This window comes from Sus scrofa, chromosome 7 (genome assembly GCF_054392235.1).
Source record: "Sus scrofa isolate SSC_HxYL_T2T_F1_AM1 chromosome 7, Sscrofa_HxYL_maternal_Yorkshire_Landrace_v2.0, whole genome shotgun sequence".
NCBI classification, from domain to species: domain Eukaryota; kingdom Metazoa; phylum Chordata; class Mammalia; order Artiodactyla; family Suidae; genus Sus; species Sus scrofa.
In genome coordinates, this window is record NC_139389.1 from 43689329 (window position 1) to 43714072 (window position 24744).

General features: G+C 42.6%; 2 protein-coding genes across 7 annotated transcripts in view; one reads left to right on the plus strand and one right to left on the minus strand.

Annotated features, from left to right (window-relative positions):
* MOCS1 (molybdenum cofactor synthesis 1) overlaps positions 1-24744 on the minus strand; it is a 918787-nt gene that overhangs the window by 703303 nt on the left and 190740 nt on the right. The window lies entirely within an intron of this gene.
* DAAM2 (dishevelled associated activator of morphogenesis 2) overlaps positions 21123-24744 on the plus strand; it is a 159337-nt gene continuing 155715 nt past the window's right edge. For all 6 annotated transcript variants that reach the window (XM_084967985.1, XM_084967990.1, XM_084967981.1 and 3 more), the window contains exon 1: positions 21123-21385. The gene's annotated coding sequence lies outside the window, so the exon portion shown is untranslated. The remainder of the gene's footprint in view (positions 21386-24744) is intronic.

Sequence of the window (24744 nt, forward strand, 5' to 3'; positions counted from 1 at the left end):
CGACCAATTACATGTCGATTCACCTTCTTTTGTTTCACAAGAAAAATGGTTTGTTTGAAAGTTTAACAAAGGCAGTCTTTGGCGTTTCAGGAAGCTGCTTTTCCTCCTCTTCCATGAGTTTTATTCCCCCAAACACCAAAGGAATGTTTCCTAAATTACACAGCCTATGGCTTTTTTTCTCCCTCCTCTTTTCCCAGCCCAGGTAAAATATCACATTCTCTTTAAAGCCTTTCCTGGTCCTCTTAGATGACATACAGCTCCCTAGCTATGCGTGCCTGTAGCATCCTGAACACACCTCCTGTACCCTTACATCACGTTGTCATTATTACTTGCAACAAAAACTACTTACGGTGATTGAGATTCAGCATTCTGTTGTATGCATCGATAGTCTGTTCCTTTGACTTGCTGAGTCATAGTCCATAGGTTAGATGTGCTGCAGTTTGTTTAATCATTTGCCCAGGGTAGGGCTAAGTCTTCAATTCGCAAGGGTTAATGCCTAGTAGTAGGATTATTGACTCATACAGTTACTGTATGCTTAAATTTATAATAACCCCTAAGAAGTGTTTTCTGGAGTTCCTGTCATGGCTCAGCAGAAATGAATCTATTATCCATGAGGACACAGGTTTGATCCTTGGCCTCGCTCAGTGGCTTAAGGATCTGGTGTTACCATGAGCTTTGGTGTAGGTCACAGACGCAGCTCGGATCTGGTGTTGCTATGGCTGTGGCTGTGTCTGGCAGCTACAGCTCTGATTGGACCCCTAGCCTGGGAACCTCCAGATGCTGCAGGTGTGGCTCTAAAAAGACCAAAAAAAAAAAAAAAAGTATGTTCCAAAGTGACTATACCATTTTGTCTTCCTACCAGCAATCCTTGAGAATTCTAATTTGTCTCTATCCTCATCAACACTTGGTATTGACACTCTTAAAATACTGTCTAGGCATTTAGTAAGTACTGGTATCTCATGTAGTTATAATGTTCATTTTCCTAGTGACAAATGATGTTGAACCTCCCTTGATAGGCTTATTTGGCATATACATATTTTTGATGAAGTGTAAATCTTTGGGCCACTTTTTAATTGAGTTTATTTGCTTTTTGTTGAGTCTATACATGTATTTATATATATTATATATGCTTTATGCCTATTTTCTCCAAGTCTGTAGCTTGTCTTTTCATAGTGTCTGAACAATGCATAGAGCAAAAGTTTTGAAAATGTTAATGAAGTCTGATTTATCAGTTTTTTCTTTTATGCTCATACTTTTGGTTAGATCCAAGAACTCTTTGTCTGATTCATGGCAATGAAGATTTTTAAATTTCTTTTCTAAAAGTGTTATAGCTTGACATCAGCAGTCTTACATGTAGGCTCATAATGCATATTCTGATACATTTTAAATTAATTTTTGTATAAGGTGGGAGGTACATTGAATTGAATTGAATGTCTTTGAAGACATTTTACCTTTGCCTTAGAACATCCTGCTTCCAGTTCAACCACTGCAAGACTTAAAGTGCCCCGTTTTCTTATGTCATGATTATAACTCTAGTGAGGATCTTTGAGGCTGGGAAAATTTGAACTGAAGTCAGACTTAATTTTAATCAGAAAAGCTGACAGCCATGAGTGTTAATAAAGAATACATAGTGCAGCTATAAACAATCTAGTTCTTGCTTTGACAAGTATTGTTGGGTAAAATCAATATACAGTATGTGTGTTTGTATGTATGCATCCCTTCGTTCACACACACACACACACACACACACACACACACACACACACACATCTATATACTCTTAACTATTTCTGAGTTATTGCTTCTCCCTAGAGCTTTAAGCCATAATTTTACTTGTTCAGAAATTCCAGCTACCCTTTTCCCAGAGGCAGAAGATTTTGGTTAGTGGCTTTAAAGTTTGTCACAAACTGTCACATTCCTCAGTTTATAAAATGGCCTTGACTTGGGTAGACCAAAGATGGATTTTCCATTACATCATTTAGAAATGGATAGGCCTTTCCATAAACACACTTAGACATTTTATCCCAACTTTTACATTTTTTTTTCTATTTCATTTTCGTGCTTTAACGGCCCTTTTGCTGGCAACCAGCACATCCCTTTTGGCACTGCTGGCAATGTCAAAATGCTTCAGTGCATTTGCCTTGCCCTGAATCAGCCAGAATGGCAGTATGGCTGCTTTGCCAAGTCCACTGAGCTTGAAGCCTGAGGCATCCCCACCACCGCTTTACACCGTGAGACCTTCGCACAGAGCTGAGAGCCTCTTCCATGTCTTGAATTTAGGATTAATGCCTTTCTCGTTGTCAGTTCTTCAGTGTTTATGGGCTCACTTAATAAAACACTGTTGGGCCTTAGCCTAAAATACTATCTTCGAATTAAAGACAAAAAAGCAGTTATCTAGGCTACCCTTTATTAAACAAAAACAAAAACACAGAACACTGTAAAGATTGGATTATTTGTTTCAACTCTTCATTCCCCTGCAGTAACATTATGCATCTACACCCTTCCCCTTACAGCTTGGCTCTGTACCCCCAAGGACAATGCAATGAGGAGTTTGCTTCCCCTCAAAATCTACTTAGTTGGCAATTGGCTTGGCCAACGGAATTTAATGGAAGTGACCTGAAGAGAGGCTTCGTGTATGCTTACATGGTTTGGCTGGCCCTCTTTCACCCCTGTGGTCATCAAGAAGAGGTTGGCCCCGCTAGCTTCTATCCCTTCCATTTGGGCCCAGAATGAACTACCAGGACCTGACCCAAACCTGATCTGCACCCTTAAGTTAAATTCTCCAAACTGCAACCTGAAGCAGAGCTGCCCTGGCCAATTCACAGAGCAGTGAGTAAAAAAAACCAAAATGCATACTGCTTTTAAGCCATTGGGGTTTGTTACTTGGCATTCATTATTCCAACAAGAGCTGCATGATAGACTTACCTATTCCCCAGCCATGTTTCCCACAGACAGTCAAGTCCACAGGAAGCCCAGAACAAATTGCTATTTGCTGGGAGAAATAACCAAGTGACTATCACAGCCATGAATCAGATAGGTGACCATCTTCTGATGGCTTTTTTTCCAGTCCAGCCCATTCTTCAAGAATCTGCTCTGAGCAGATTTTCTGAGTATCCCTTGAGTAGGATCAGTCTGTGTAGAATCACAGAATGTGAAACCTGTCATTTCTTACTTGTCCTCTTAAGTGCTGGATCCCAACAACTTAAGCCTCTATCAAGTTGTCGTGATTTGTGTATGAGTGAAGCACAGGTTCCAAGCCGTAGGAGCCAAATTTCTTACCAATGGCTTAAAGAACCATTAAAATTCAGCCTTTACTTCAAATGTTGATTGCTAGCAGTTAATGTTCTCTGCAATGGTAGCAAGTATCAGCAGGAAATGGACAGACTGTCCTTTGCTACACCAATGTCCCTAAATGAACACATTTTCTTAAATTCCTTGTTCCATGACTATAGGTGTATTTTGCAGTTACATTACTGAGGTTGGCCAGACCTCACCATATTTCCTTACACCTAGATGTTTAGCTAGATAATTTTAATTGGAGTCTTTTATTACAGTGTGCTCTTTTAGAATCTAAAGACGTAGATGGATACTTCCTTTCCAAGCCTGTCTCAGGATAAGATGCCATCGTTTTACCAGCAGAAAATTCTGAGGCCCCCTTGAACCTCAGATTTGTATCTTTATAGCCTGATCAAAGAATCTTCCTACTTTTAATGCATCCCAAATTTTTTAAAGTAATCACCAAGTACATAAAAGTCATACTGAACCTTATAAAACCTGTGTTGGCTCAGTTTATTTTCTCAAAGCTCACCTCCCCTTCTCTGCCTTGACTTCTTCTGCTGCTCATCCTGCCATTCCTTTCTTCCATGAATCAGATTGTTTCTCTTCTGACTAGCCAAACACAGGCAGATTGAGCAAGGCCGAACTTCATGAGAGATGTTTAGCCTATAGGAGCAAACATAAAATGGGGACATTATAGCAGTATTTTGTGTATGTGTGTATTTTTAGGGCTGCACCCAAAGCATAGGGAAGTTTCCAGGATAGGGTTGAATCAGAGCTGCAGCTAGCTACTGGCCTACTTCAGAGCCACAGCAACGTGGGATCCAAGCCACACCTGCAACCTACACCACAGCTCCTTAACCCACTGGATGAGGCCAGGGATCAAATCCTCATCGTCATGGATACTAGTCCGGTTTGTTAACCACTGATCCATGATGGGAACTTCTATGGCAGCATTTTAATATTCAGTGATGTAAGAGGGCATAGGCTTATCTGTGTTACCATGGAAAGAACAGAGCTAGGCAAATGAGAACAAGTCGTAGAAAAGAAATTGGGCTCAATTAAAAATCCTTCAAACAATTGGTAATGTCGTGTCAGGGAATAAAAAGAAGCGAACTCCTTGTCAGTGAATGTGTTTAAGCTCCTCAGGTGTCAGAGACGGAATTCCTAAGTTTCTGAGGAGCTTCCAACTCTGAAATGCTATGATTTGATCTCTTTGATTCTCTAAAATTTATGAGTATGAGTGCTTGTGGTGTGGGATAACAGGGGCCAGAATATTTTATGATTCTGTGATTAAATGGAAAAGCCAAGCAGAATTTGTCGTCTTGAATCCAGTATGTCCTTCTGAATAGTCCTGGCTTCTGTGGCATCCAAATTAAAACATCTTGCATAGTAAAATAGGAAACATTCTATTTCTTTGTATTCTGCTGGTTAGTTTTTTATTACACCCATAGCCTGATCTCCGTGGTCTAGAAACGTAAGTATGGATATATGTTTATGGTTGAGATAATGTTAATTTACTACCTCCCATGGTCGTCCTGAAAGGAGCTTATTATTCTGCTTTGTATTTTCTAACCACAACAACTTTCAGCTTAAGTTTCTTTTAATCTAGTTATATTAACACATAGCATGTACTAAGAGAAATTCTTTCTATGTAGACATAATAAATCAGGAATACAATCCAAAGGAGCTAAAATGGTATATACAGTGAAATGTCTTCCTTCTTCCCTCCTTAAAAAAAAAAAAGTCAGATGAAAAAACAATACTTAGGACTTGACCAGATGATTTAGTTTGAGATGTGGGATTATTTGCTCCCTATGGACAACCTTTAGAAAGTCCTTCACTGTGATCAGTCAGTTAGTGGTGAACTAAGTATTTGAAAGAAAGTGTTACTCCTGAAGGATATTTTTCCTGGTGAGAAATCCTAGGTGAGCAGTAATTTTTTTTTTTTTTCTCCCAGCACATCCAAGACTGACTTCAGGCTTCCATAGGCGCTATTGAGAAGTCAGCTGTCAGTCTAGCTGCAGCTCATTTGAAGGGTTTCCCCCCACCCCTGGCTGTTTTTACACTTTTCTTTTTGTCTTTGGTTTTCTTTAATGCATCTCAGTGTGAATCTCCTTAATTTTCTTGTTTTTGATTTATGATGCTCCTTGAAATGGTTTTGTTCAGTTCTGGAAAATTCTTACCCATCAATCTTCAGATATTGCTTCTTATCACTTTTTGCTTTATCTTATCACTTTTTTTTGCTTCTTATCTTGCTTTTTCTTCCTGAGTCCCATTAAACATCTTAGAATTCCTTACTATAAACCCTGTGTCCCTTATCTTCACTTTTGTGTTTTCTAGGGTTTTCATTTGTTTCTCCATGCTTCATCCTTAATATTTTTGACCCATCTTCCAATTCTCTTCAAGTGCTATTAAACCTCTCCATTGAAGTCTTATTTTGGTTATTATACTTTTCAATTCTACAGCTTTTCATATGGTTTCTTTTTTAAAAAGCCAGGTCACTTTTCATGGTTTCCAGTTCTAGGCTAAATTTTCAGCATGTCTTGCTAGCTCATTGACTATATTAAACATAATTGAGGTTTTTTTGTAGTCTCCCTCTAATAATTTTAATATCTGGATTCCTATAGACTACTCTTTTTCAATTCATATTATATTGTTCACATAGTGTTACTCAGTTTTCTTATAATTTTGATATCTGAATAATATCTGATTCTGTTGATCAAAGGAATGATAGTTTCCTCATTTATAAGATAGGGATATTCCCATCTCTTGGGGTAGCTGCCTGGCTCATAACAATTCATTTTCTCACAGAGTAGACCCTAAGTAATTATTTCTGTCCTTATGTATCTTTGCAATAATTATGACTTTAAAAATCCTGTTTTTGTAGTTCCTTTCATGGCGCAGCAGAAACAAATCTAACTAGGAACCATGAGGTTGCGGGTTCGATCCCTAGCCTGACTCAGTGAGTTAAGGATCTGGTGTTGCCATGAGTTGTGGTGTAGGTCACAGACGAGACTCGGATCCCACATTGCTGTGGCCCTAGAGTAGGCCGGCAGATGTAGCTCTGATTTGACCCCTAGCCTGGGAACCTCCATATGCCACGGGTGAAGCTCTACAAGGCAAAAAAAAAAAAAAAAAATTCTTTTGTATGGATGGGGTCTTAAAAAAGCATGGAAAAATGAAATAAGTTGATAGTATACTTGGACTGTGTGTTTAAATTTTCTACATGTATTGAAATATGTGCATTAACATAAATCATAAAAAGTAAAATGAAGTTATTTAAAGCTAAAATGGGAATTTTTATATTTTACTGAGTACTATGTACCAGGCCCTATTCCAAGTCCTCACGTGCGTTAGCTCATTTAATCATGTCCAACAACTCTCTCTGATAGGTATGATTATTATTCCTATTTTGCAGATGAGAAAGGTGAGGCACAAAATGTTTAAATAACTGTCCCTGGTCACACGATTAATAAGGGGCATGGCCAGTGTTCTAACATAAGCAGTGTGACTCCAGAAATCACTTTCTTAACTATTGATTTATGAAAAATAAAAGGAAATAAGGAAAGAAAAACAAAATAAGACTATCAACATGTATACTGCTGCCAGTATACCTTTTATTTGACATCCCTGGCTCCATTCCGTACTGAACTTAGAGGACCAGGAGAAGATGGAAAGAAAAAGAAGGAAAGCGTTCGAGGCACTATGGATGTATAACAAGTCACCCTGATATTTAGTGGCAGAAAATGACCATGCATTTTGCTCGTGGATTCTGTAGGTCAGGAATTCAGAAATGGTAGTGCGAGCAAGGCTTGTCTTGGCTTCACAATGTCTGGGGCCTCAGATGGATGGGAGACTTGAGGCTGGGGATAGAAATCACGTAATCATCTGACAGCTCCTTCATTCACGTCTGGTATTGATGATGACCATTATAAGCTGGGAGTCTCAGTGATGCACCATGAGGACCTTTCCAGGAGCACAGTCCTCAGAGACCAGTTTGAGCTTCCTCATAGTCTAAAGTTGACATGTCATAATTAGCACTGGTTTTCTCTGGATATATGCCCAAGAGTGAGATTTCGAGATACTACGGTAGTTCTATTTTTAGGGGGTGTTGTTGTTTGGGTTTTTTTTTTTTTTTTTTTTTTTTGGTCACACCCATGGCATATGGAAGTTCCCAGGCCAAGGATCAAATCCAAGGCATAGATGCAACCTATACCAGATCCTTAACCCACTGTGCCACAGCAGAAACTCCTATCTTCAGTTTTGTGAGGCACTTCCATATGTTTTCCATAGCGACTGTACCAATTTACATTCCCACCAACAGTGTAGGAGGGTTCCTTTTTCTCCACACCCTCTCCAGCATTTACTATTTGTAGGCTTTTTGATGATGGCCCAGTGTGAAGTAATACCTCATTGTAGTTTTGATTTGCATTCTCTAATAATTAGTGATGTTGAGCTTCTTTTCATGAGCCTTTTGGCCATCTGTAGGTCTTCTTGGGAGAGATGTCTGTTTAGATCTGCCCATTTTTTGATTGAGTTGTTTGGGATTTTTTTTTTTTTTTTGATATTGACCTGTATGAGCTGTTTGTATATCTTGGAGGTTTTTCTTAAAGAAAATGATGATAATTACAGACTTCAGAGACATCAAAGCCAGACAGGCACAAGACACACAGTCCCATCCAGGGCAGATGGCTCTGTGGGTTTATGGGAACCTCAGTAAATGTGTGACAAAGACAGCAGGAGAAAGGACCAGGAAGAACTGGGACCTCTTGCTGGACCACTTCTCATGCCCACTCAATTTCTGGGGAACATGTGAGCTCCTTAACCTCATGCCCAATTTTTTGGCCCCTGTATCCTTGTAGCAATACCTTTAAGAACAGCAACAACAAAGACAATTCTGAAGCAAGACATGATTATTGTAATAACTACATAAGAATCTCTTTGTATGCCTATTACTTATCCTGGCAATTGGCAAGATGATGAAGTCACCTGCCTGATTTTTGACATCATAAAGTTTTCCTTTTATGGTGGTGTGAGTCCTTTTAAGATTTGTAAGCAGTATAGGAATACTGTGAATATAATTTAATAGAGTTTGTGTAAATCAGATGTAAATCCAAATTTACCTGTGGGTTAAAAAAAAAAAAACTACAGGGGATGACTATATAAAATTCTTCCTCTTGAACTAAGTGATTTTTAAATAATTTAAATATTTACTCTTGAGGAGTTCCCTGGTGCCTCAGTGGGTTAAGGATCTCATGTTGTCACTGGTATAGTTAGGGTCACTCCTGTGGTGTGGGTTTGATCCCTGGTCTGGGAATTTCCACATGTTGTGGGCACAGCCAAAATATAAAATTATATATATATATATATGTGTGTATATATATATATATATATATATATATATATATATACACACACACACACACACACACTATATATATGTATGTATGTATAGGGGTTCCCATTTTGGCTTGAAGGGTTGAGAACCCAACATAGTGTCTGAGAGGATACAGGTATAATTCCCTGGCCTCACTCAGTGGGTTAAGGATCCAACATTTCCACAAGCTGCAGCATGGTTTGCAGATACAGCTTGGATCCTGCATTGCTGTGGCACAGGCTGGCAGCTGCAGCTCTGATTCGATCCCTAGCCTAGAAACTTCCATATGCCACAAGTGTGGCCATAAAAAGAAAAAAAATTATATATGTGTGTGTATAAATATATATATATATATTTATATTTATATTTATATAAATATATTTATATTTATATAAATATAAATATATTTATATTTATATTTATATATATATATATTACTCTTGAGACAAAAAACTTGGACATTGGGAAAACTCATTTTGCATGCAAAAGGCAAAAGTAATTTCCAAAGGATGCTTATGCATTTTGCTGTTTTGTAATGGTATCCAAATGCCAGAGAGTTCTGCAAGTGTGCCTTTGGAGATGTATCAAGTTTGTGCGGTGTGCAGTCTACATCCTGCTAGAGTGTAAGCTGTGGATGCTGGCACCTAGGGAAAGGAGGTGCCATCCTCCTTCCCCTAGGTCATCCTGGAGCTCTGGGCTGACCCTCTGTTGGAGGACAGAAGGAGCTTGCCATCCTTTGGGGAGAAAACATGAAGAATGACATTTTATTTCAAGCCTACTCCTAGTCAACACGGACCCAGCACTATGTGGGTTCCTTCCCTTGTCTGATGGCAGAACCCATGGCCCACGCCAGTCCTCTCTCCTTTAGCCATATTGGGTCATTTGGAGCATGGCTGCAGTTGTTCACATGGCAGTCTCCTTAACACGCTCCAGGACGACCCCACCCACTGCCCAATATCATCTGAATAGGTTTGTCTCTCCACATTCCTTCTTCTCAATAGCTGCTTCTTTTTCTCCTCCTCAATGACTTTCCAAGGCCTCGTTATCTAATTCTCCAGTCTCAGCCAATAAGCTCCTTCCCTCTGGTCCTAGAATTTATAGGGCTGCCCTTCTCTCTCAAAAATCACTTATTATACCTGGCTCAAGCTCCTGCATTTGGATTTCCATGTGGGGAGGTTGTTTACAAAAGGGCAAAGGACCTGCTTCATTTCTCCTTAGTCTGGAACACACCCATCATTGATTGGAAAGAATTACACAACATACTAATGGCTCCTGAAAATAATGCTTACCATGTTCCTTGGAAAATCAGGATAAAGCTCTCTTCAAATAAAATGACCAGTGGGAGCTTAAAAAAAAGAAACCCACAAGAACTCACTTTTTGAAACTATAAACAGAAGCCCTTTTGTCCTGAGCAATGTCGTCGAATTTATTTCCAGTCAAGGATTATTATAAAAACAAATATCCCTGGAGTTCCCGTCGTGGCTCAGTGGTTAACGAATCTGACTAAGAACCATGAGGTTGCGGGTTCGATCCCTGCCCTTGCTCAGCGGGTTAAAGATCCGGCATTGCTGTGAGCCGTGGTGTAGGTTGTAGACACAGCTCAGATCCCACGTTGCTGTGGTTCTGGCGTAGGCTGGCAGCTACAGCTCTGATTAGACCCCTAGCCTGGGAACCTCCACATGCTGAGGGAGCAGCCCTAGAAAAGGCAAAAAGACCAAAAAAAAAAAAAAAAATAGCCCAACATAGCCTGTGGACTTTGCCTTATCCTAGTAGGGCAGTGGATTCTCTAATCCTTTTCCACTGTTCTCTGCCCACCCCAGAATCCATGTGCTGAAAAGGTACAGTAGCTATGGGACCAGATTGTAAACTTCTTGATATCAGCTTCTGAGACTTAAATTTTCCCTTGCAATCCTAAGAGTGTTCAGCCCATGGTCGTGCATAGGTTAGGTCCTCAGATCTTATTCATTTAGTCATAGTTCAGCTTTCATTTATGTGGCAAAAGATACATATTTGACAACACAGGCTGGATGAAATGACCTCCCCATAATAAACCTGACATTTAGAAGCAGAATTTCCAAGATCTTGATCTTGAACTACGGGAGAAATATATGCAATGTAGGGAAATTCCCTTCTCTCACCACACAAATAGTGACATACTCTCTAGGGAAGCCGATTATCCTTATGCTGCTCATAATTGGTTGACAATGTATTTTGCTTGAGCTAAGGTACCTTGCTTGAACATTCTCCGGAGCTGATTTCAGCCCCTCTTGGAGCTTCCATTAGCAGATGATTCTCAAATCCCTTTCTGATTCCTTTCCCTTTCTTGATCTCACTTATTCCGACTCTTTACTGGAAACCTTCACTTGAGTGTTGAGCAGTTGGCTCAAAGTTAATATATCCAAAGCTAAGTCTTTTTTTTTTTAGGGCTGCTCCTGTGGCATATGGAGGTTCCCAGGCTAGGGGTCCAATCGGAGCTGTTGCTGCCTGCCTGCACCACAGCCAGAGCACCGCCAGATCCAAGCCGCCGCGTCTGAGACCCACACCACAGCCCACAGCAATGCCGGATCTTTAACCCATTGGGTGAGGCCAGGGATTGAACCCACAACCTCATGGTTCCTAGACGGATTCGCCTCCGCTGCGCCACGATGGGAACTCCCCAAAGCTAAATTCTAAATCTGCTTTTCCTTCTAGTCAAGATATGATTTTTTTTAACATTATCCTCCTTACTGGACCAGCCCCCACTAGAGTCTTGGTGATGGCTCAGTTGTCAGCGATCTGTGTCTTCTCCTTCCAATATCATGACTATGGAGAGAACAAGGGCTTCTTCTGCCTTATCCCAGCTTCTTCCTTTTGCTCAGACCTCTGAGGCAGCAGAAGAAAGGCAATGATCATGCATGAGGAAGCCTTATATGACTAAGAAGAGCAGGACCGCCAAAGAAAATTCAGCCCTTGACCCATCTATAGCCCCCAACACCTTCTTTTGAGCCATGTGTATTGGAAGAAGAAATAAATAAATTCCCTCTTTCCTGCAAAAGTGATGCTTCTTTCCAGTGTTCAAATGTGCCATCAGAAGGGCTTTGTTGGTAATGAGAGACAGCAAGGGGATGTGACTTTAGAATCTTATGGGGCTCTTAAAAATTACAGGGCTCTGAGTCCCAACCCAAACCTCCTAGGCTAGACTTTCCAGAGAAAGGCCCTGGAAAGAGTATTTTGGATATGTGCCCAAGTAACCCTTAGGAGGTTTGAGAAATACTGGTAGAGTGGTTAAGAATACAGTTACTAAAGCCAGCCTGATTGAGTTTGATTTTCCGTTCTGACCTTTGCTAGCTGTGTAACCCTGACCAGGTTCCTTAACATCTCTGTGCCTTGCTTGTCTCATCTGAGGAATGCAGCAATGAATAGTCCTTCCCACATAGCTTGCTAGGAGCCCCCAAAGAGTTAATGGTTATGGTATGTGTAGCACGGTGTGTCATGTAGTGAATTAATTGCTCATTAAAGTTGAACTCTTTCTGTTGTCACTGTTATTGTTATTATTATCACTGTGACCATCATTCTTATTAGAGACAGATCGGGGGTAACAAAGTTATGAGCACCTGCCAGGTATTATGCGAGGGTCTACTATGGAGAGAGTGTGTTTTGGAGGGTAGGGTTAGGATGTAGATGAGAGTATGACCTCATCTCCTCCTAGCTAGATGAGTTTCTCCTTACTCAGCCACGTTCTCTTATCTAATCTCCATCACCCAGGGTGTTCATTAGGCCAGGATAAGGCGTGGGCTCTGTAGTTGGTGCAGAGATGAGCTAACGGCCTTTGATCTGGGCTTCTGAGAGGCTCTGAGATGTACAGGAAAGAGTCTCTGAGTCATCAGATCAGAGTTCAAATCCCTGGGTATCTCATTAGAGCAGTGAATGACCTCTAGCAAATTATTTAAGCTCTCTGAGCTTTTGTTTCCTTCACTCCAAAGTGTTCTCTACCTCTCCGGGCTATTGGGAGGGCTTAACTGAGTTGATGTATGTAAACTCCCTGGCGCAGGGTTCGAGCTGAAGACCTGGGCACCCCATCTTGTTTCATTAGTACTGTTCTAGTTCACGGAGATAACCTACCCACAGAGCCTGGATGAGCCCAGCTGTATCCCTGTGAGAGCAGAGTTGCAAGACCCCAAAGGCTCTCCAAACTGCCAGACTTATAACTCAGAGAGCCCGTCTTCACTTTGGATGCCTCTGTGGTGCATGGGAATTTTCACTCCTTGCACTTATCCTGTCTTGTCATTTATTCTCACAGTCCCAGCGTGGCGGTTCCAGGGCCTTTTAAAAATATGGATAGAGGCGTTCCTGCTGTGACACAGTGGGTTAAGAATCTGACTGCAGCAGCTCAGGTTGCTGTGGAGGTGCAAGTTTGATTCCCAGCCTGGCGCACTGGGTTAAAGGAGCCGGTGTTGCCGCATAGGTGGTGGCCGTTGCAGCTGCATCTCAGATTCAATCCCTAACCATTAAAAAAAAAAAAAGAAAAATTTTAAAAATAAAATACTGATGGAAATACATTTCAGTGCAACAAACCCAAACCCAGTTCTTTTCCCAAACTTTGGCTTTGGTTTCATCAACATGATTTCGAATTCTTGCCCTCTGCCTCAATGTTGAGTATACATGACCTCTATAAACGTGTCTTCACAGTGTTGTCCAAGTTTCCAACATGAACTTTGAAACAGGACAGTAAGTAATATCACCAGAGCAGCGTCTTTGGTAAAACAATCACAGGCTCATGCGTTTTGGACTTTGATGTGTCCAAATTTCAGAGGCATGTATAAACTAGTTGGTATAAATTATAAATATTTTTAATTAGAACATTGCTTAAAGTAGTTACCAAAATTGTGCCTAATTTAGAATTGTTCTTTTCATCCTGGTTTGCGAAGGATTTGCTGCGGGTGGGGTAAGGTTATGAAACAGAGATTGCAAATCAGAATTCACTTCTTACAGATTTCCAAGCTTAAAGAGAAAGTATATCCCCCCAAAGTGGGTTAGAAAGGACTTGAAAGCTTTCTGAAATGATGCAGAGATGGTATTCATCAAATGTGATGGTGAACTCCTGCAAGTTAATAAAACGTGGAAATAGAGACGTAACAAAAACTTTGGGGCACTGAGAATGAAAACGCTGGGATATTCTAAAAATTTGCTAGTAAGCAACTCGTGTTCAAAGGTGAAATAAATCATATGCATTTATATGGTTGATGTATTTAAACATGAGTCTATGCTTTGGGGAAAGATGATTTCTGAGGAATGGAATAAAATTCTAGATGTGGTTGCCAAGACATCCTTTGAAGAAAAATTGCATCTGCTAGATAAAACTGGGATGGAGTCACCCAAGAGTGAAGTTCCTGTTCCTAGGAAGCCAAGCCACAGCTGATCCTTGTGTCCTTTGTACAAAAAGAAGACAGACATTATGCCTGGGGTGACAGGAAGAAACTCCTTTCTTTGACAAAGTGCAGCAAATAAGTGGTTAGGGTTAGGGTTAGGGTTTCTAAAACTACCAGAAGAGTTTTAGAAATGCCAGTGGCTGAGGGCTGGTGCCACAGCTGCAGTGGCAGTAGACAAGGCCTCTCCTCCTTCCTGGGTGTGAGTTGTTTAATATGTTTAAGAGAGTCCTGCCCAAATTAAGATTTCTTTTTTTTTTTTTTTTTTTTTTTTTTTGTCTTTTCCAAGGAGCACCCGCGGCATATGGATGTTCCCTGGCTAGGGGGTCTAAGCAGAGCTGCAGCCACCAGCCTATGCCTCAGCCACACTGGATCCGAGCCGTGTCTGCGACCTACACCACAGCTCATGGCAATGCTGGATCCTTAACCTGCTGAGCAAGGCCGGGGATCGAACCCACAACCTCATGGTTCCTAGTTGGGTTTGTTAACCACTGAGCTATGATGGGACCTCACAAATTAAGAAATTTAAAGCACAGCCCAATGCTACCTATCAGAGAAGTTTTTCATTTGTTGGTTGGTTTGTTTTATGGCCGCACCTGTGACATATGGAAGTTCACAGGATAGCAGTTGAATCAGAGCTGAAGTTACAGGCCTATGCCATAGCCATGGCAACACCAGATCCGAGACGCATTTGCAAACCACTGCTTGCAGCAACGGTGGACTTTAACCCACTGAGTGAGGCCAGGGCTTGACCCCACATCCTCATGGAGACAATGTTGGGTTATGAACCCACTAGCTACAATAGGAGCTCCAAGAGAGGTTTTTAACCATAGCCCTTGGCTTGTGTTTTAGTCATTTTATTCTTTTTCTTTTTGGTCTTTTTAGGCCCATACCAGAAGCATATGGAAGTTCTCAGGTTAGGGGTTGAATCGGAGCTGCAGATGCCAGCCACAGCCACAGCAACGCTAGATTTGTGCCATATCTGTGACCTATGCTGCAGCTTGCATTAACATCATATCCTTACCCCACTGAGCAAGGCCAGGGATTTAACCCGCATCCTCATGGGTACTAGTCAGGTTTTTAACCCACTGAGCCACAATGGACAATGGGAACTCCCACCATGGATATTTTTTAAAGTTAGATATCTATGCAAAAACAAGGTCTTTTACATCATCTTTGTATCACTGATGACTCTAAGATTATGGCTTTAGGTAAAGAGCAGGGAGATGAATGGCTCAGAAAAGATGGGGCCAGAAATGCATAATCAATTGCTTGACCTTGTCATGGTTACAGTTGGCTCCCCCATTGCTGCTTTAGAGCCTTCACGTGAAGCAGCAGCTGAGGATAAACAAGTACTTCCCTAGGAAGCGCTTGTAGACACGGTCATCCTACAGACCTTTGGAGGTGGGAGCGCTACTGGCTTTGGTGAATAGGAACCAGGGATGCTAAACATTCAAACACCCTACACACTTGGGGAGAATTGTTCCAGCCCAAATGGCAGTAGCACGCAGTCAAGAAACACAAGGTAGACAGACATTTGGGGTGAGGTAAAGTATTTGGGTAAATACGTAATTTGGAAGATGCAAGGACTGCATGGTCCCACAATAGGCTGTTATCTTCTCCTAAGACCAGAGTCAGCTGTGATGCTAAACTGTAGGAAGCATCATGTCTACACAAAGTACATTCTTTAGAGCACATACCCCACCTGCCACCAAAAAAAAAAAAAAAAAAAAAAAGACCACCTTTGGAAAAATGCATTTCCACTTATCTCAACCATTCTGAAATGTTAGAGAATCAAGAAAGGTGTAATTTTTTTTAATAGCAATAAAACTGCACCATAACCCTTGGAAAACTTCTTTCCAGGGATTGGCTTATCTCCGTTTGTGGAAATTACAGCATCCTGTTTTTGTCGTTCTGCTTTAAAATCAAATATGTTTTGTTTTGCTGGGAAGAGATGTTCCTGCTAACTATGTATAGAATCCTATTTCATGCTTCCCTAATCCTACTGATCTCCCCCCCCCCCACACACACACACATGCCAATCAAGCGCATTTTCCAGTGCCTGTCAGATCCAGTCTTTGATGGCAGTGGAGCCTGACTTACATAAAACCTTACATGGGTCTAGTGTGCTGGTTTTCCTCCTGAATTCCTCTTGTTTTGCAGAAACATACAGCCCTTCTCTTGCAGTGATAGATTTAAGAACACTTGAATTTGAGAGTATTAAAGACCCTTCCTTTGTCAGTCTTTTTCTTCTATTCTGCCTTCTTTGTTTCATTTTATGCTCTTATTCTTTGCTGTGACTAATACAGAGATTTTCCCAGAGGGAGGAAAGAATTCCATGGACTCCTAGGTCCATCCCAAGGTCTGCAAATGACCTAGGAGTTTGCTGCTGTGTGGTGAGCAGTTAAGTATGTCTCACCCCCTCCAAAGCTCAGAAAGTTTCCAATTTTAAAAGCTTTTTAACTACCTCTAATTTGTCAATGGGTCATACAAATTGGGCACAAACAGCAGTGATTTAATTGGGTACACTGACATCTGCTTCTACAGCCATGTCCTTTCCAAAGTTGTGCACAAGTATTTTGGTCAAGTCCATGCTGACCAGGAAGAAAGTCATTGAGAGAGGCAAAGTCTAATAGATGTCGTGTATATTTTTATTACCCAGATGTGAATTACCTGTGGCAAATTTGCCCTGCCCGTTTTATTTCTCCTTTTACCTAGCACTTATGCGGACTCCTTGTCTCTGTGGTTGGTTGATGCGCACTCTGAGAATGCAGAATCATTTTAGAGCATTCTCTTTGATGGCTTGGAAGGCATCTGTGACCACGCAGAGCCCCAGGGTCATGGTTATGAACAACAATTATTGTACTGGAGATTTACAGATGTGCTGGTTACTAGAGGGTTGTGGTTAATAGAATGTTAAACAACAAAGAGTTTATTGTATAATGGAGCGGCGTGGCGGGGGGTGGGGTGGGGGGGAAGCTCCCCAACAGCAAAATACATAATCTCAGAAAGTCAGGGGATCTGGAGGAAAACACACAAAGTTAAGTTTTCTCTTTGTTCCCGAAGGTTAGGTTCTTGTCTCATTGCAGAAAGAATTCAGAAATGAGACAGAAATTGAGAATGAAAAGCAAGGGTGTATTTAAATGAGAGGCGGGCAGAGAGGCAAGCAGCTGCCCTGTGATTTTTTTGGCACACTGGTTATATGGGGCATCCAATTGTAGGTGCGGGATATTCACTAGGAAGGTGGGGTTTGTGGGTTGTATTCCTTAATTTTCAGCCCAGCTTCACCTTCCCAGAGGGAAGAGGGATTTTTGTCCTTATTTGGTTTTATTGGAAGTGTCATGGTGTCGGTGTATGAGGGGTACTTCTTATCTGCATAGTTAATTTTATTATAATTTTATTATAATGAGGGCATAATGAGCAACAGGTTACATTCGGACACTGGCAATTAAGGCCCTCTTCCATTTTCCTTCGTCTGGCCCCAGGGCACTTATCACCCCAAAAGGTGTGTTTTCCTATCAGTCTGGAGGTTCCAGCTTTTCTTTGTCCATCCATGGAGCCTGCTGTTTGCATGATGTGTGGTTTCCTGACATCTGGACCCGTGCCCCCTTCTCTGCTCATGCCTAACTATCTACCTGCTGTTAACACCTTTATTAAAAAAAAAATGGTTCCCCAAAATTAATTGGTCCAGGTTTTAGAAATTTTCCCTGTGGGAAACATGTTGCTTCAAAGGAGTAAGAGAGCAAATGCAGACACAACAAGCAGTGTCCCCCATACGTAAACTCTTTTGTGCAACGTGGTTAAGCATTTGGTGACACTGATGAACACTAGTCACTAGGGAACCGTTCAGTGGCTTTTTACTTCATTGCTCTGCTTCTGGCCCCGTGGACCTCCTGTTGCACATGGAGCATCAGGCCTGATCTTCCTGTGGCAAATTCAGATGCAGTTCAGGCACTGCCATGACCCTTTACCCTGACTGCATTAACCTCACACTGCCTTTTACTACCATCCCTTGCCTTGGACGCTGGTAACTAGATACATAAATTGGGTCTTGCTAAGAAGTTCACGCAAAGCTAAGAAAACTCCGTGGTGAAAATGCTAATGATGTCGAAACCGAGCAGGGCCCTGTGGGGCTCCTGGGCACAAAAGCCTTTCTGTGCCCCCCTTTTCTTTCTTTTTTTTTTTTTTTTTTTTTGGTCTTTTTGCTATTTCTTGGGCCGCTTCCGTGGCATATGGAGGTTCCCAGGCTAGGGGTCAAATCGGAGCTGTAGCCGCCAGCCTTATGCCAGAGCCACAGCAACGCGGGATCCGAGCCATGTCTGCAACCTACACCACAGCTCACGGCAACGCCAGATCGTTAAACCACTGAGCAAGGGCAGGGATCAAACCCGCAACCTCATGGTTCCTAGTCAGATTCGTTAACCACTGCACCATGACGGGAACTCCCCCCTTTTCTTATTCTTAGGAAATGGGCTTCACTCAGCTTCCATGACCTTCCCTGAGTTCCTAGGGACAGGTTCAGACAGTGGCTGATCAGGGAAGGAAGGGGATGCAAAGACAAGGGAGGAAAAGCCAAGGAACTTTCTGGTTTTCCTCCCAAATTCACCTTCACCTCGTGTTGCAGAAACATACTCTGCAGGCTTTCTCTTGAAGTGGTAGATACAGCCTTGGGGTAGGATCCTGGTTCCCTCTCAAGGAAGACATATAATAACACAGGCTTCTTTTAGAAATGAATACTTTAAAATTGAACAGTTCCTCGTACTTCTCCTTGGCTTAACTGCACCCTAAACACAATCACCCGTAAGCTAAAGATTAGGCACCCTGAGCACAGTTGCCTGTGGGTTAAAGATGATTAGAACATGATGTTTTTCAGGAACTTTCCTAGTTTGTTCTAATCTCTGATCAATATACCCTTTTCAAAAGTACTGTTATTCTAGGCAACAACCCAGAAGACCACTGTCATGATCATACTGAGATCTGCTGACCCAGCTTTGATGATGAAGATTCCCCCGAAGAAAGAAGAAAGCATGTTTGTCCCAATTCTGATTCCTCTCTGAAAACCTGTTTTTCTCCTTTTTTGCTATAAAACTCCTGGCAGTTCTTTACAATGGGAGGCACAGTCTTGAAGGCATTAGACTGGTGTGCCCCCTCACTTTGCCTTGCAAAGCAATAAAACATTTTTTTTTTCTCCTTTACCCAAAATTCTGTGTTTCAATTCAGCCAAATTTCGGCAACTATATCACGGTGCATGGGGTTCTTCCTGGCACATTTCCCAAGACCAGTGGAGTGCGGTGTATAACAGACCAGACCCTACTGAGTTCATCTAGTGCATTAGGTAGAAGGCCTCACCTGGTAACCACCTTTTCCCTTCATCCTTGCAGGCCCAGGCGTGTCTGGCTCCTGGCTACAACTAGCCCCAGCTTGTAATACCTTTTGACGATGCTCTCTCCCATTCAGACCCTTGCAAGTAGCCCCTTTGTTAAGCTGCCCTTGAGTGACCCAGCATGATGCGTATGATGGCCTATTTCCTGCAGGAACTCTGATGAACACACAGGCTTAGCCCATGCCTCTTTGTGTGTGACTCCATGTGTCCCAGGTAGGAATGGGACAATAATAACAGACACAGGAGTATTCCTCTAGTTCCCCTGCCCCCATGGTCCCTTACACAACCTTCAGGTCCTTGTGGCCCGCACCAGAGGTCCCCTTATTTGACACCTTAGAGGCACAGCCTTCCTCCCCTCCTGCTCCAGCTCAGAATGCTGACAACTCTCACCATCTTAAAGGGCAACAGTGCCAGCTTTGCCCCTGATGGCTTTCTTTGCTCAGCTGCTGCAGAGTGTCGGCACCAAGGTCGCTGGTGTGGACACTGAAAGCACCCCTTCTGTTAAGACTGTAGTTTTCTGCAGCCATGGCAACACCAGATCCAAGCTGCATCTGCAGCCTATACCTCAGCTTGCTGCAATGCTGGATCCTTAACCCACTGAGTGAGGCCAGGGATCGAACACATATCCTCATGGATAATAGGTTCATTTCTGCTGAGCCACAATGGGAACCCCAAGACTATAGCTTCCAAACTGGAGCTTCCATCCCCAACCCTGGCTGCCCCTGCCATGCTCTGCCCCTCACCCACTCAGTGTCCCATGGAAGTGATACTCTTTATCTTTGCTTGCTTTGTGTCAGAGCCCTCTTGGCTGAGGACTTGGGCCTGAGCCCAGTGGAATGGGTCAGAGTTTAGTCTGAGCAACAGATAGTGCACTGATCTTAGAATCAGGCAGCCCTTTGGTTAACCAGCCTCCTATCCTTAAACTAACTTCCCCACCCCCATTCCCCTGGGAAGTGTTCTCTCTCAGAGTCAGGTTTCTCGTGTAAACAGTGCCCTGTTGGGCTGCCATGTTATTTATTCGTCCAGACCTGCCTAGAAATGTCTGGCTCCTAAGGGGATGCAGCTTAGATTCACTTAACATCCTCATCTGCTGTCTCGGCTACTTTTGCCCCTAGAGACCCACCCTGTCCCCTTATCAGCAACCTCTCTGTGCTTGGGGACGCTAAATTCTATGGACTCCATCACTGGGCTCCTTTGCCCTCCCAGTGCCACTTGGGCTCAGGCAATGGAAGGCAGTGCGCAGAGGGTGAGCAGAGAGAGATTTCAGGGTGTTTACTGCCCGCCCCTGCCCAGCTGGGCTGCACTTTGTTAATAGTTGTTTCCTCGACATATAGTCACAGGTCCTACAAGTCCCGCTCACCAGGGCCATGGCTTTTCCTGCATTCTGGTAAGGGTGTTCCCCCCCTTAGTCCTTTTAGTCCTAGGGATTGGTGGGAGGCATAATTGCGCCCCCAAAGATGACCACACCCTAATCCCCGGAACCTGTGAATTTGTTACATTGCAAAGCAAGAGGGACCTTGCTGATGTCTTTAAGGTCATGGCCCCTTTAAGACAGGGAAAGGAGTGCATCCAGGTGGGCCCAATCTAATCACATGAGCCTGAAAATCAGAGAACTTTCTCCAGCTGGAGGACGCTAGATGCCGCAGTAGAATAAACCAGAGACGTTTAGAGAGTGAGAAGGATTCCGCGTTGGTTCTGAGATGAAGGGGCCAGCGGGGAGGCTCTAGCCTCCCTTGGACAGTAAGGAGACAGATCTCAGTCCAACACCCGCAAAGGAACTGGGTTCTGCCAACCACCTGCAGAACTTGGAGGCAGGTTCCTCCCCAGAGCCGCCAGAATGGAACACCAGCCTCTGGACACCTTGACGCCAGCCTGTGGGCCTAAGCAGAGGACCCAGCTGAGTTGCCCTGGAACCAGACTTCAGACCAATCTAACTGTGAGGTGATAAATAGGTGTCATTTTAAGACACTGAATTTTCTGTAATTTGTTGTGGCAGCAGTAGATGAAGAAGTGGTGGGGGCTCTCCATTGTTGCTTGTCTTTGGGTGCTGCATTCCCCCCCTTTTGTCCCCTTAATTCTGCCCCCACCACTGACAGTGGTCCGTCTCTCGTTAGGCTCTTTTCAGTTGCCCCTTTGAATGGCTGCTGCTTTCCTGTCCAGACCGTGACTAACATGCCCGGCTCTGTTTAAAACCCCGGAGAGACTCATCCACATGTATTTGCTAAGTGGTCATGACTTTTTCCTCCCCTATTGTTTGATGTTTACATTTTTTATTGAGCTATAATTAATGTACAATAGTATATGTTCTTCCCCTTTTGTTTGATGATTTTTTCCCTTTGATGTTTGCACTTTTATGGATGTATAGCATACAACATTATATGTTTCAGGTGTACACCTTAGGGATTCACAATTTTTGCAGGTTATAGTCTACCTTTAATGATTATAAGATATTGGCCATATTCCCTGTGTTGTACAATATATCCTTGTAGCTTCTTTATTTTATACATAATAGTTTGTACCTCTTAATCCTCTACCCTTCTCATACCCTTCTCCCTGTCGGTAACCACTGGTTTGTTCTCTATTGCTGTGAGTCTGTTTTATTCACTAGTTTTTTCAGATTCCACATATGAGTAACAGCATTCAGTATTTTGTCTTTCTGTCTGACTTATTTTACTTAGCGTAATACCCTCTAAGTCCACCCATGTTGTTGCAAAAAGCAAAATTTCATTTTTTATGACTGAGTAGTATTCCATCGTGTGTGTGTGTGTGTGTGTGTGTGTGTGTGTGTTATCTTCTTTATCCATTCACCTGTTGGTGGACACTTAGGTAACTTCCACACCTTGGCTATTGTAAATAATGCTGCTGTGGACATTGGGGTGTATGTATCTTTTCAAATTAGTGTTTTCTTTTTCTTTTTTTTTTGGATGTATATCCAGGGGTGGAATTGCTAGATCATATGATAGTTCTAATTTTAGTTTTTGGAGAATCTCCATACTGTTTTCCACAGTGGTTATACCAATCCCCATTCCCACCAACAGCATACAAGGGTTTTCTCCACATCCTTGCCAACATTTATTTGTGGTCTTTCCGACGATAGCCATTCTAACAGGTATGAGGTGATAATCTCATTGTGGTTTTAATTTGCTTTTCTCTGGTGATTAATGATGTCGAGCATCTTTTCCTGTGCCTGCGGGCCATCTGAATGTCTTCTTTGGAAAAATGTCTATTCAGGTCTTCTGCCTATTTTTTATCAAGTTTTTTTTTTTGACGTTGAGTTGTATGAGCTGTTTATATATTTTGCATATTAACTCCGGTCATGACCTGTTCTTAAAATACCAAGTGTAATGCATTTCATCAGTGTATCTAAGCTACATGTCCCATATAAACCCAGCACATATTAACTGATGGGGGAGTCTTTACACTGATGGAGATTTTATGTGTGGGGTCTGTGACCTGAGAGAATTCTGCTGCTCTTTTCCCCTGGGTGTCTGAGGTTCTTCTGGATTAGGATGAGCACAAAAATCAGAAAGACATGACAAAATCTGGTGCCTCAAAATATTCCCAAGACCTCTGCTACTTGGATGCCTATGTACCAAGGTCGGCTAGGCAGGTTGCTGCATGGAGTGTAAGGCTGAAGGATCTGATTCCTGTATAGGCGCATTCCCATCTCTCATGAGCATGAAGGACCCCAGTCCTGCAGCTGTCTCACATGCAGAGTTCCCCCTATGGTCCAGGAGAGATGGTGTAATTGGATCCACGCTGCCAGTGAAAGGCTTGCAGGTGGTGGGTATTTTTCATTGGCTAAATACTCTTAATCATGAGATGCTGTCCTACTGCCCTTGCTCACCTGAGTTCACAAACACAACAGCATCACTGCCTTGGCTTTGAAAGGCTCCCAACATAGAGGTTTAAAAATCAGCTTCTGGAATTTCCTGTTGTGGCTCAGCAGGTTAAGAACCCGACATGGTGTCCCTGAGGATGTGGATTGGATCCCTGGCCTCACTCAGGGGATTAAGGATCCTGTGTAGCCACAAGCCTTGGTGTAGATCACAGATGCAGCTCGGACCTGACTTGGCTGTGGCTGTGGCACAGGCCTGAGCTGAAGCTCCAATTCAGCCCTTGGCCCAGGAACTTCCAAATGCCACAGATGTGGCCCTAAAAAGAAAAAAAAAAAAAAAAAAAAAAAAAAATCGGCTGCTGGTCCAAGAGAAGGATTTGAGGCTGTGCTTTAGAGAAGGAATTTGGTGACACTGGAGACAGGATGAAAAGATGAAGGATTGGCTTTCACGCTACTTTGAAGTGATATTTGCCCTCATTTACACTCCCCAGGGATCCTTTGGGTGTTGAGTATTTTCCAGGGACCTGAACTCTGCTTCCATGACAATAGGCAATAGATGGTGGTGTCATAAAAACTCTGCAGCTTAAACCAGAGCTCACACTGGACACTTCACAGGGCCCTTGTCTCCCTCACCAGTCACAGCCAGTCCTAGACGTCATGGGTAACATGTCACTAATTATAAACAAGCAGACAATGGAGTTTGTTTTTCACCCTGAGAATCTGCACTCGCTCCCAGGCAAGAGCTGAATGCATTTTCGGCTATAATAGAAACCAGAGCTAAGGGCTTGGGAGCTTAGTGCACAAAAAAAAAAAAAAAAAAAAAAAAAAAACCAAAACACCACCACACAAGTAAATGGAAAACCCAATCCAAGTTTTAAAAAATTAAAAGAGTCCCCACTATGTGTGGATGGCTTTACCTATATTTTCTCAAGTAAGTAAAAACAATCCTGCCCGTTTCTTCAGATCCCTATTATCGATCCCTGGTTTAGAGATGAGAAAATCAAGGCTCATTACTCTCACTTGGGGAGGGCCACCCAGCTGACAGTGTTGACGTTGGAGAAAACATTATGTCCATCTGGCTCCAAACCCGAGGCATCTGCCCTTGCACCACTCTTCCACACCAACCAAGTTTTCCCCGGAATTTAGGGATAGCTCCCTTTCTCTGGCTCTGGCACGCATTGCTGGGGCTGGAAGAAGAGTCTTGCTTCATCTATTCTTTTGCCTTACGATAAAACTCCGTCCCAACAACTTCAGATTCATACTCTTTCTAGAACTTTCTCCTAACCTTTTTCACTGCCTGGAAGTTCTTTTGTCCAACCCCACTTTTTTTTCCCCTTTGACATTTTCTTTTTTTCTTTTTTTTTTTTTTCCTTCCCCCTTTTTGTTGTCTTTTTAGGGCTGCACCCATGGCATATGGAGGTTTCTAGGCTAGGGATCTAATCAGATCTCCAGCTGCCGTCCT